Source organism: Macaca thibetana, chromosome 5, assembly GCF_024542745.1.
Source record: "Macaca thibetana thibetana isolate TM-01 chromosome 5, ASM2454274v1, whole genome shotgun sequence".
NCBI classification, from domain to species: domain Eukaryota; kingdom Metazoa; phylum Chordata; class Mammalia; order Primates; family Cercopithecidae; genus Macaca; species Macaca thibetana.
Genome location: NC_065582.1, coordinates 14,195,087 through 14,208,523, shown reverse-complemented (window position 1 = coordinate 14,208,523; position 13,437 = coordinate 14,195,087). Strand labels below are relative to the sequence as shown.

At 35.8% G+C, this 13,437-nt stretch overlaps 1 protein-coding gene across 1 annotated transcript in view; it reads right to left on the bottom strand.

Moving 5' to 3' along the window:
• GPM6A (glycoprotein M6A) overlaps nt 1-13,437 on the bottom strand; it is a 368,770-nt gene that overhangs the window by 183,602 nt on the left and 171,731 nt on the right. The window lies entirely within an intron of this gene.

Genomic DNA, 13,437 nt, shown 5'->3' with positions numbered 1-13,437 from the left:
CCTCATCTAATATTCTTTCCATTGTATCATATTGTATTTGTCCCACTCTACTCTTACTCATGTATTTAAAATATATGGGCTGTATGCAGTGGCTCATGCCTGTAATCCAAACACATTTTGAGGCCAGGAGTTTGAGACCAGCCTAAACAATACAGACAGACCTTATTACTACAAATATTTTCTTTTTTTTTTGAGATAGAGTTTTGCTCTTGTTGACCAGGTTGGAGTGCAATGGCACGATCTCAGCTCACTGCAACCTCTACCTCCTGGGTTCAAGTGATTCTCCTGCCCCAGCCTCCCGAGTAGCTGGGATTACAGGCATGTGCCACCATGCCCAGTTAATTTTGTATTTTCAGCAGAGACAGGGTTTCTCCATGTTGGTCAGGCTAGTGTCAAACTCCCAACCTCAGGTGATCTGCACACCTCGGCCTCCCAAAGTGCTGGGATTACAGGCATGAGCCACCACACCTGGCCACTACAGATACTTTAAAAATCAAATTATCCAGCCATGGTGTTGCACACCTAGAGTCCCAGCTGCTGGGGAGACTGAGGCAGGGGAATCACTGGAGGCTGGGAGGTTGAGGCTGCAGTGAGCTATGATCACATCACTGCACTGCAGCCTGGGCAACAGAGTAAGACCCTGCCTCTAAAAAATAAAATAAAACAAATATAAGTTAACTAAGTGGTTAAAAATATGATTATATTTTTATCAAGTCAGATTTCCCTTTCAAATACTGTCTAAGAAATGTTTATAACGTATATTACTTTTTCCTGTGCGAACTCACTCAATCCAAAACCATTATAATTATCTTTCATTTTTCTTAATTAATCTTAAGTTGGAGCTGCCTTTAACACTTCATCTTATTTTATGGATAAACACATTATTATATACACTGAGAAAATATTGACATATTCCTCTATTATGTAATACAGTCATCTTTGTGATACAATTTTCATAATATAGACAAGTAAGTAGAGTTAACAGATTAAGGAAGTTGTGGTTCCAAATACAGCATTAAATATAAAAAGTGAGGGGAAAAACGTTCGTGGTCCCTGGGTCAGAGTACAGAGAGATGTGGAAAAGAAGATCATGAAAACCAAGCCCAGTGCATAGGACTAACAGGCAAGAACACGATTTAGAAACTGCCTTTTTTTCTACCTCAAATGTTTCAGACACAGAATTAGCATTATCTCTAGAATGAAATGTCTGAGTTGGGACCTTCATATATTTTGACAGAGAAAAAGGACCCCTTTGTCTGCTACTCTAAGCTCCAGGTCAGAAACTGACTTCCATAACATTTTCTTTTCTTTTTTTTTTTTTAAATTGTTTTTGAGATGGAGTCTTGCTCTGTTGCCCAGGCTGGAGTATGGTGGTGCTACCTCGGCTCACTGCAAGCTCTGCTTCCAGGGTTCACACCATTCTCCTGCCTCAGCCTCCCAAGTAGCTGGGAATATAGGCGCCCACCACCACGCTCAGCTAATTTTTTGTATTTTTAGTAGAGACAGGGTTTCACCGTGTTAGCCAGGATGGTCTCGATCTCCTGACCTTGTGATCTGCCCACCTCAGGCTCCCAAAGTGCTAGGATTATAGGCGTGAGCCACTGCACCTGGCCAACATTTTCTTAAAGAAAGTCAAAACCACCACAAACACTGCAACGTCCATTATAAAATGACGATAACATTCTTCAGAGTTATATAATCATAGAAAGCAGTCAATTCACAGAATGATCATGGTGTTCACAGTGGTATCATTACCCCATTTCCTTTTATTCTGAATTGTAAAAGTGTTTATTAGGCATTCTTACAGGAAAGCGATGTAGGCAAAAGGGATACTAATGAGACAAATTCCTGCCCTAATTAGGCATGTAGCCTAGTAGCATAAGACAGACCAAATATCACAATGCTAAATGACAAGTGCTACCAAATAAACATAAAAATGCATTAGATGCCACATGAGCCTACCTCAAGGATATCTAACCTATATTTAGTTTTGATCATTGGAAAAGTTTTTCTGGTTTCCTAGAAGGTACAGTTTGATCTGACCTGATCAAAGCAAGTGACCTTTCACCCAAAGGAGATGAAATTAGATGGGAAAAAGGGGGAGGCAGATTGCTGGGGAGAAAGAAAAGATTTTCTAAACAGTTGAAAGTGAATACATGAAGGCCTACGGGGAGGGAGACGTACTCTGCTGAGAACACGTAATAGACTAACATCTGGGCGCATGGGCGGAAACTGTTTTACATTTATTAAACATTGTGTCCCCAAGGTATTCAGTAGTCCTGTGCTGGAACATCCAATTCTGAGTCTTGCTCCTTAGTTTACTTAGAGTACTGAAAAAGAAGACACTCCTAAGACCTAGCTTGTACTCTATAAGATTGGAGCCTAAAGGTGAACAATGGCAAACCCGTTAATATTTACCCCCAAGAAATTACCTTTCGGATATCTTAGGCTCTTTCTTACCAAGACCTTTCTTCTCCAATCTATTAATACTGTATTTTCAGGGCTCTTGTCATGAGTGTGTCATAGGCCTGTTTACAACTGGTGAATGCTTTTCCATTGTTCTTAGGATAAAGTTCAACCTCATTAGCCTGACTGGGAAGATCGGACATGACCTGGCAGGAGTTCACCTCTTTGGCATAACCTTCCCCTGCTGTTCATTCATTCATCTCCTTCTAATTTCTCAAAATTGTCCATTTGTGAACGTTATTTCTTCTTCCTAAAACACTTTTCCTTCCACCCTCAGATAGCTAGATCTACTCAGATCTCAGCTGGAAAATGTTATCCTCAGGCACAACTTTTCCGACAGCATAGGCCTCTTTTAGTATTCATATCACATGATGTTACAGAGCTATTCCTCAAAGTCTCCAATATATATATAGATATAGTCTGCAATATGTATGTGTGTGTGTGTGTGTATATATATATAATATATTTAGTTCGAGATACATATATATGTATCTTCCCCCGAGCCTGCAGCCTATAAGCTCCATAAGATAATGGCCTCTATCTTTCCCCGTCACACAAGACAAGAACATAGCAAGCTTTCAATAGATACTTGTTGAATGCATGCATTCATGAATGAATGAATCAATAAAAAAAAAATGATGTACAAATAAATGAATGAAAAAACTCAGTGGCTTACACATACCTTATCTTATGTTTATTTGCTTCCACAAAATATTTTAGAGGGTGAACATAATTTACAATAACTTGGGGACATACATATCATGTTCATACGTAACAAATGTCATTCCCCAGCAGTTGAAGGCAGAATGATAATGAGATATTTCAAAGAGCAACCAGCAAAACAAAAAGGGAGCTGGGAAATATTAATTGTGTTTCCTGTTTCCTCTAAGAAGGGAAAGCTGTATTGTCATAAATGTTGATTACAGTTAAGGGGTGACACTCTTTGGGCCAAACTTACCCTTTTATAGAAAGATCAGTTCTAAGTACTCATGCAATCCTATAATCATAGAGGTGATCCAAATTTTAAAACTTATAAATAGTTCTGTTTTCTCCAAAATGCCAGAAAGCAAGAGTACTCCAAATCCCTTTTCTGGGAATTGTGTTTTCCATAAAACATGGCAGAAAGCATGATGGGTTAAAAGGTATGCAATGGGAAAACCGCAGTGACCTCTGTTTACTCAAAATCCAAACACCACTACTAATTGAGAAAGAGATCATAAAAATTGGCCCAAGCTGATTCTCTCTGGTCACAAAAATGCTACTTTAAATTGAGCTCGCCAAAGAATAAACTTTATAGCCCACTCCTTCACTCAAGTTGCATTTATTCAGTGACTACTAGGTATCTGAAGCTGAGCCAGGTGAACAGGGCAGATGTAGTTTCCTGCTCTAACAGAGCTCATAGCAAATATGGAAGAGAGAGACAAACAGTTGGAAGGAAGTATGATAGGCGCAGTTATATTAATATTAATGACAACTATACTCAGCACTTCACCTGTGAAGCATTGTTCTAAGGTTCTAAAAAGTGTATATCCCATTTAACCTTCACCACAACAGCCCTGTCAGGTAATTACTATTGTCCCCATTTTGATACAGGAGGAAATAGGGACAAAAAGATTAAATTCTTTGTAGCAAGTAACAGGGTGGTGAAGATGGGATTTAAACATAGGAATTCTGATCCCAAAGCCCATTCTTTGAACCACCTGGGTATCTGTCTACACTTATATAAGCAGTAGACCCAAAGGCATTTAATGTAGGAAGAGGCCCTGATTGTAAAGTCTTATTACAACATAAATATTTGTATTCATCCAAAAGCAAAAACATTTAACTGCTTCCCATTTGCCCAACATGTTGCCAGATGCTGTGAGAGACACACAAAAAAGTTGAAGAAATGATTCTCATACTCAAAAAACTTATGATTGAAGTTAAAAATATTAATACTCACTTTAAACAGCAACAAATCAACAAAAGTATGATTTCAGAGTAAAACTACTATAGGGAGTTGAAGTAGAGAAAGTTTGTTAAGATTTCTGACATGCTTGATAGCTTTCGTCAACAAATGCAATTATCATCCAAGCAGTTTAGCGGAAATATGGAGACCTTTACTCAATGGACGTATCTCTGATCTTCAAACTCTATTCAATGCCACAATTTAGCTATTAGGATTTTATTCACAGTTATTATTCCTTCTTATTTTCTTTTTTTAAATTAACTGTTCGGACTGAAATAATAAACACTTGTACTACCACCCAACATAGAAAATCAAAAGAAAGCCGATTATACATCTTCTCTAATCGCATTCCTTTCCTTATATCTTCTTCAGCTCTACCTCCTGTTAACAATCACTTGGGACTGGAGTGTTTTTATTCCTGTATGTTGTCCTTATAATTTAATGTGTGTGTGTGTGTCTGTATACAGATGTGTATACACACAATAGTTAGTATTGTGTTGTAGGTTTTTCTTTTCTTTTTTTTTTGGAGATAGAGTCTTGCTCTGTTGCCCAGGCTAGAGTGCAGTGGTACAATCTCTGCTCACTGCAACCTCTGCTTCCTGGGTTCAAGTGATTCTCCTGCCTCAGCCTCCCAAGTAGCTGGGATTACAGGCATGCACCACCACGCCCAGCTAATTTTTATATTTTTAGTAGAGACGGGGTTTCACCATGTTGGCCAGGCTGGTCTCAAACTTCTGACCTCAAATGATCCACCCACCTCGGCCTCCCAAAGTGCTGGGATTACAGGCATGAGCCACCACACCTGGCCTGTTTTGTAGGTTTTCATAGGATATCAAGGATATCTTCTTATATGTCTCTTTTCACAACTTCTTCCTCAATCTTTTAATGATATATGCAGATCTGTTGATAAACATTTAATATTGTTTCTAATTTCTAAATAACTGTAAAAAATTACAATGAATATTTTTATATATATTTAGTGCATACATTTAAAATTTTCCCTAGAAGTCTGAGGTGTGTGTATGTGTGGAATCATTGGGTAGGAGAGTATGTGTGTCTTCAATAATACATGTGTTAAAAAGCCCTTCAAACTGCTCGTGCCAATTTAAATTTCCCTGAGAACTATCTGAGAATCCTACTGTTCTACATCTTCCATACTTAATAATTTTTAAATGTTACAAAGATAAATTTTTAATTTATATGAGTATTAATTATATATCTTAATATGATTTCCTTAAGTATCTCATATAGTTGAGAACATTTTCATGCTATTAGCCAATGATTTTCCTCTCTTGAGAAATGCATATTCATGCCCTTCACTCATTTTCCCATGGTATCGTTTGCTTTTTGGTATTATTCTATAGATGTTATTTGTAAGTTCTGAATACTAATTCTATAGCAATTAAAATGTCTAACATATATGTTTTTACAGTGCATTAGTTAATCTTGACTTTTGGTTGTCTATATACATTTCAGAATCAGCTTTGAAATATAATGAAGGGGAGGTGAACTTATATTTATTGAACTTAAATTAACTTCATAGATTAATGAGAGATAATTAACATTTTTACAAAATTGAATCTCTTTCCATGAACATGAGATCTCTTTCCATATGTTGAGAACTTTTTTTCATTTATTTTAAGAATGTTTTAAAATGTTCTCCCTAGGAGCTTTGCATATTTTTTTTTTGTTTTTATTCCTAAGTATTTTGATTTCTTTTAGAGGTATTTTATACTAAATCTTTCAAGTCCTTTTTTTGACTGAAGTAAAGGAACACATTACCAGATTTTAAAAATTAGTCATATAAGAAGCAAATTTGCTAAACTCTCCCTATAGTTCTAATAATGTATAGGTCTTGAAATTTCTATGTAGAAAATCACATGTTTGAATTAAAACAAATATGAGTCTATCTGTCCAATCTATATATTTTAATTTATTTCCTCTGTTTTACTGTGCATTCTAGGGTCCCCAGTGCAATGTTGAATTGAGCAGTAATTTTAAAAGAAATGATTCTATGCTTTCTCTATTATATGTGATTTGTAGTAGGTTTTTCTGAGATTCATTTATTATACAGTACTGAATCACAAAAAAATATTTTATTCTCCATCAAGTAAGATGATTATATAAACTGCATCCATTAATATATTAAAGTAAGAATTGCATTTGTAGATTTTCTGATGTTAAACTCTGTTTGCATTCCCAAACAGAGAATTGGTCATCATATGTAATTGCTTTAATTTCAATTTAATATTTTGAAAACTTCTTTTAATTGGAAATCTTACCCTTTTCTATCTATTTTTCTCTAAATATAAATAATGCTTTTTAAAAAAGTTTTCCACTTTAGGAGAATCGTTTATTAAAAATTTTAGTACATCCAAAAATGGGAATACTATATAGCAGTTAATGATTATATAAGTCATCTATATTAACAATGAAAAGCTGTTCATAATAAAGTGATAGAAGTATATAACAGCAGTATAAATAGTATCCTTTTGTAGTTAAAAATGTTCATAAACATTTACATTGAAACAAGCCTATACAGATCTATTGGAAAATGTTAAGAGTGCTTACTTCTAGAAAGTGGTATTTGAGATAATTTATTCAATTCTTTTCTTTTCTTTTTTTTTTTTTTTGGCTTAAAAAAAAAGTTAAGTTCTTAAGTCCTTAAGTTCTGGGATACATGTGCAGAACTGCACGATTGCTACATAGGTATACATGTGCCATGGTGATTTTCTGCACCTACCAACTCATCATCTAGGCTTGAAGCCCTGCATGCATTAGGTATTTGTCCTAACGTTCTCCCTCCCTTTGGCCCCAGCCTCCAGCTGGCCCCAGTGTGTGATGTTCCCCTCCCTGTGTCCATGTGTTCTCATTTTTGTACATGCTTTTTGATACTTTTTATACAATTACAACATTACTTTAATTATCACAAAACTTAATAATTTTACAGAACTGGCAATAATAAGTTGGTTACCACTAACTGCAGCTAAAATGTGATAGGCATTGGGCTAGCAATTTTTATAATTTTTTTCCAATATTCACAACATCTCTGCGAGACAGTTTTCTTTCATGTGAGAAAATTGAGGCTTTCAAAGGTTAAGCAACTTTCTCAAGGCTACACAGCTGGTGAATGAGGAACTGAGATTTGAATTTTGGTTTCCTTAATACTAAACTTATATCACTCAAAAGATAAGCTATTCAGTACTTGATTAACACAGTTGTTAGCCAACACATGTCAGCATTTCTTCAGTTTTGAGTAAAGGCTTAGTGTTACGTTAACGACAATGAACATAGGTTATAACTTATCTGAAAAGTGGATGAGTTTTTTTGCTTCATTCACTTGAACCAATATTTAACAATTAAGAAATATCAGTTAAGCCTAACCTCATATATCATATTGGATATTGCAAATGACAATCCTGCAAAAATAAATAGATAAGTGCAAGAGAGAGAAAAAGACAGACAAGAGGGAGGGGTATAAATACAACTTTATGCAAAACTAGTCGCTTGTCATAAGTCCTGAATTTTGAAATAGTGATTTTAAATTGTTGCTTTGAATCTCACTGCAGATGCAGATGGTAGGAGATATCCTCTGAAAAAGCTGATTACACTATATGGTGCATAGAGAACTGATGAGGAAAAACAAGACTCAAGTTTTCTCAGCTTTATCATAAGCGTTTTGGTATTTTTGCTTATACGTTAGATTGCAAGTCCTCTGTGGATGAAAAAATACATTAAAGTGTACTCTTACATATCCAGAGATCACTTTAGGTAACCTAAAAATTCTTATCTCAAAAAAGAAAACTCAGACTGACAACTTTTCTCATTCTTCAAAGTGCCTTGCCCAACACATCTGAACCAATGACTAAAAAGGCCGGGAACACTGGGCTTCTACCAATGGGCAATCAAGGTGAAAGGCCCTTCCTTTCCTACTTCTGAGAGAAAGGTATGATTTTACACATTGTTCTTTTTTTTTGTGAGTTAGGTATCTGAAATCTTTAGGGAGTTTGTCAGTTCTGAGCAAGAGGCCTTAGATTGTGATCTACTCTCCATTAAGGAGACAACAAATAGGCCCACATCCTGGGTGTTCCAGAAATACCCAGAAAACATTTTCTCTAGGATGTTTTATTGGCCCTGACATACGGTCTCTTTGGATAGATATTTGGCCAGACCATGGCTCCAGGAAGATTGATACACTCAAGTAATTTACATCCTAGAAGTTCCTCTGCTGCAATGTGCACACTGTGATTTTCGAATGAACCTGCAAACACCACTTGACTGCACTGTGCTTGTGCGGCGGTCACACACTCCATCCACCGTGTTCTTCACGGTTTTCAGCGGTGTGCTCCAGTAAGCAGTAAGCACCCTGCTGCCGCTGTCCTGGACAAAATGCAAAGCTGTCTTTAGCATTTACTATTGCAAATATTAAGGTAGATGTGATTTATTTCCTCTCTCTATCTGACTTCCTGAATTTCAATATCATTTGTCTGTAGCTCCTATTTGCCAGGTATCATACATTTTTTTATTTTTAATATTTCAATATGTCTGATATTCATTTCCCCTGCCTGTCACTGGCATCAGAAACCGTAAGCTGCACTTGTTTCTCCCTTACCATTCATAAAATGAGACTGAGGTTAGACTTATTTGGAGGTGCCCAGCTTTCCAGGGGCTAGGTTCAGCTCTTCTTATTCACTAATATTTAACAAGTATTTGTGTGGTATTCACTGTATGCTAAGCACATATTTTTTTCTTATTATTTACAAAGCTGAGAGTAAGTGGTATTTTACAAGGTATAAGACAAGCAAATTGAAAATAAGCAAATTATTTTCATAAGTTCTACAACTATGAGGAAGCAAAATTTGAATATAAAAGTTGCTCAAAAGTTCACTGTTTCCAATACATTAAATGACCCAGTAAACAAAAAGTAAACAGATGTTGACTAATCAATTCCTGCAAAAGTGATGTAAATATATCTTCAAAAGATGTCTTTATTTAGGTCTTAACACTTGTAGCTAAATGGGTAGGATGCCAGTATAAATTTCTAGATACTTTTTGAGGCATCTCTTCTTGTATACCTCTCGTAACCCATAAAGAATCTTTAATATAAATTGAATTGTAAATTTAAAATCAACTAAAAATTTTTAAAACCATTATCCTTAAAAAACAGAATGAATGTTAAAATCACACAAGCCATGGTTTTACAGATAATTTTTTTACAGGTACTAGGTTTTACAGGTACTAGGTTTTACAGGTACTAGGTTACCCTGGGGTGCAGTAATCTTAAAAGCAAAAGTATACATCATGGGAGTAGTATCAAACAGAATTTATAATAACTGATTTAACAGGAAATGCAATATGCCCAAAGAAATCCTGCCCAATGATAGTCTTTCAGTCATTAATTCATTGATTATATATTGAGTGCTTATCATTGCCCAGATGTAAATCTAATTTATAGGGCAAGTCCATGAACACATATACTGGGTCCTTGCTCCCATGGTCTTTAGATTTCAAAAGAGGAAGGTAAGAGGTCAAATAAACAAATACGTTAAGGAGCCAATATCAGGTTCTTACATGGGCAATGATGAAAATATATCAGAATGAGGCAGTGAAGAGTGTTTTAGGGGCTCTGTTAGCTTGTGTGGTCAACCTAAAGATGATGTCAATCTTTAACATCATCCATAGCCAAAATAATAAAAATATGTCAAAAATCTCTACTATGAAATGGTCATTATTAGAATTGTATTATTCATTAGAAAGGAAAGAAGACAATGAGAGAGACACTTGAACAATCAGCAGTGGTCATGAATGTGCTTTTTGTCTGGATGGGATCTTTTGTAATTGCTTTCACGTGGTGCAACACAATATTTTCAAGTTGAACATTTTCAAGTCAAGTTGAAAAGATTCTCAAATTTTAGTTTAAAAAAATATCTTGGCTGGGTGTGGTGTCTCACAGCCATAATCCCAGAAATGTGGGAGGCCGAGGAAGGTGGATTGCTTGAGCCCAGGAGTTCAAGACCAGACTGGGCAACATAGCAAAACCCCATCTCAAAAAAATTAGAGGGCACGGTGGAGTGAGCCTGTGGTCCCAGCTACTTGGGGGACTGAGGAAGGAGAGTCAGTTGAGCCTGGGAGGTCGAGGCTGTAGTGAGCCATGTTCATGCCAATGCATTCCAGCCTGGGTGTCAAAGGGAGACATTGTCTTAAAACAAACAAACAAACAAACAAAAAACTGTCTCTTATCATTTAGTCTCAAAAACCATTGGCCACTGATCTGTACCATAAGGTTTAGAAGACCTCGACATATTACCTAATGCAGAAATTAATCTCTTTCTCTCTCTCTCTGTCTCTCTTCCCCCCCTCCCCGCCCTCAGTCACGTGTGCGTATGTGTGTGTGTGTGTGTGTGTATCGTGAATTAGGGACAAGATTGAGACACAGGTCTGTGTGACTCCAAAGCTATCACACTTTCCATTATGAAACACTGCTTTTTAAATGTAATACTATCATGTGGTCGTTGCATATTTCTGAGTTATTAATATAGTAGTTTCAACATTATGTTGACTTTTGATTACATTCACTAAAGGACGTAAATATTGCTATACATAAAATGAAAGATGGAACGGAAAACTGGGGTGGTAGAAGAGGGTGGTAATAACCAGCCTTCTCTGAATGGTTCACAGAGAAGTGAATACAGAAACATGCAATTTGTGCAGTGAAATTTAAAACACCTTTTGTAAGTCAACAAAAACAAGTTTCTCATGGCTCAAAAAAGAGAGCTTACTGAGTTTCCTATTAATAAACTCATGTTACAACCAGCTTGCGCATGTATACCAACTAAGGCGCAAAAGAAAATGGAGAGATCACTAGCCTTTTAGGAAAAAAAAAAAAAAAAGCTTTAATGTTGATTTATTTCTTTATTAACAAGTAATCTGTCCGCTTACTCCACTGTGTGTGAAGATGTACCACTAACTCATCATGACTTTAGGTGAAGATATTCTTTATCTACCTCCTCAAATACAGAATGAAATTAATACTTGCCTCACTGACTTCACAAGGTGAGGGCACCAAGTGCCCTAATACTGTACTAAGTGTTTTAGGTACATGATCTCATTTTATCCCTCCAAGATGCCCATGAAGTAAGTGTCATTAATTAAAGCCTTTTACAGATGAGGAAAATGGAGCTTCCAAAAAGTAGATACTCTAATGACAGAAGATGAAAAAGTTCTTTGAATAATATAAAATGTTAAACAAAAATGATGTAGTTATAGCCATTTTAAATAGGAAAGAGTGAAGCACGCATGCTGTAAAAAAATGTCAGCTATACCTAGTAGCTCAGTAAGACCATCCGATATAACTCATGTAATAATACAAAACGTTTAGTTAGAGCTTATATACGCCAACCACAGGTCTTAGCATTTACATCTGCACTTTCATTCATTCATCTTCAGAATAACCCTGTGAGGCACATGGAATAACACTATTCTATGTTATTATCCCCACTTCACAGCTAAAGAAACACAGAAACAGAACAAGTGACTTGTTCCAGGTAACAGCCAGTAAACGGCAGAGCTGGGACTAGAACCCAAGTCTGGTTCTTAAACCTGCACTCTTCATCAAAACACTGCTTCTATGAAGCAGGCTGGAAAGGGTGCAAACCAATTAGCTACTTATTCAACAGGCTTAGAGAACAAATAGCTGGATTATTTCTCATCACGCACAAGCCTTCGAGCCATTCTCTAGGCTCTGTTGGTTTGGTCCGCATGATGTTCTGTAAGGAGCAATCAGAGTTTCAAATGGCAGCTCAGCCAGCCCTGTTCATCCTCCATGACCTCTTTAAGGTTCTGTTTCCCATTCGTCAATGAGGAAAAGAATACCTATTCATCAGGGATTTAGTGAGGATCAAATGCGTTCAGCACAAATCTTGGCACAGACATGGTTGGCACTCAGTAAACATTAGTCTCCTTCTTTCTCTGGCCTCAAACGTGGTGTCAGTTCAAATAATTTATTCTCCCATAAACTAGGAAAAGATAAGAGAAAGGCCTCAGGTCATGAAATATCAGGTTTTAAATCAACTGTATATTGTTCTGAGTGATGAAATAATGTGTTTTTGTGAAAATAATGTTATCCTGAGTGTTTATAAATAGGGTTTGGTTTTTTTTTCCGAAAACATTGTATATTCGTATACTGATTTCTCAGAGGTCAGTATATGCAATTTGAAAGACTAGTGGACTGATCTGGTTTGGCAATTCCTGGATCAGTTCTATACTTGCTCATGCCACAGGTCTGCCAAAACAAATTTTATCAACAAGTAGAATTGTCTTGTAACAGTTATTAGTCAGGATAGAAGGCAAGATACAGCCTGCTAAGAAACCACATGGAAATATTTGAAAGCACGTGAGTTTTTCAAATTAGTAATTGTGTCCAAAATTTAGCAGGGAGCATATTTTGAATTTGTTATGTGTTTGAACTTTGGATGGTTCCATGGCCTCATTTTAAAATTGTATTTTAATTGTTCCTGAAATAGAAAAAAATGAAGATGACAATCTCACCACGTTGTTTGAAGAAAACTGTTACTCTTTACAGAGTGATTCTTCTGTTTACAAACAAAATATTTATGTTTGTAAGAGTATTCATATTACAAACGCTCTTTAATCCCCTAATGTGAAGAATTTTTAATTAGAGTTAATAAAATTAGCTTAATTGCTTAAAAAACTTAGTACTTTTGTGGCCCTAATTGATATCTAAATCCCAATCTGTGGATGAGCATTTGAAATACACTAAGCAAAATAATAATAAGAAAGGTGGTAATTACAAATGGATTTACAGAACCTATAGATCTTATGAATTATCAAAATGATTTAGGAATTTAAATTTGCAAAGTAAATTTTAATTACAATAAACTTTATCTTTTAATGGTATAAAATATATTTATATAAGTACAAAGACTGTAAATTTATATTAGCATTAAAAACATTTCAAATTTTAAAATTATAAATAATATTAACTTTTTTTTTTTTTTCTGGAG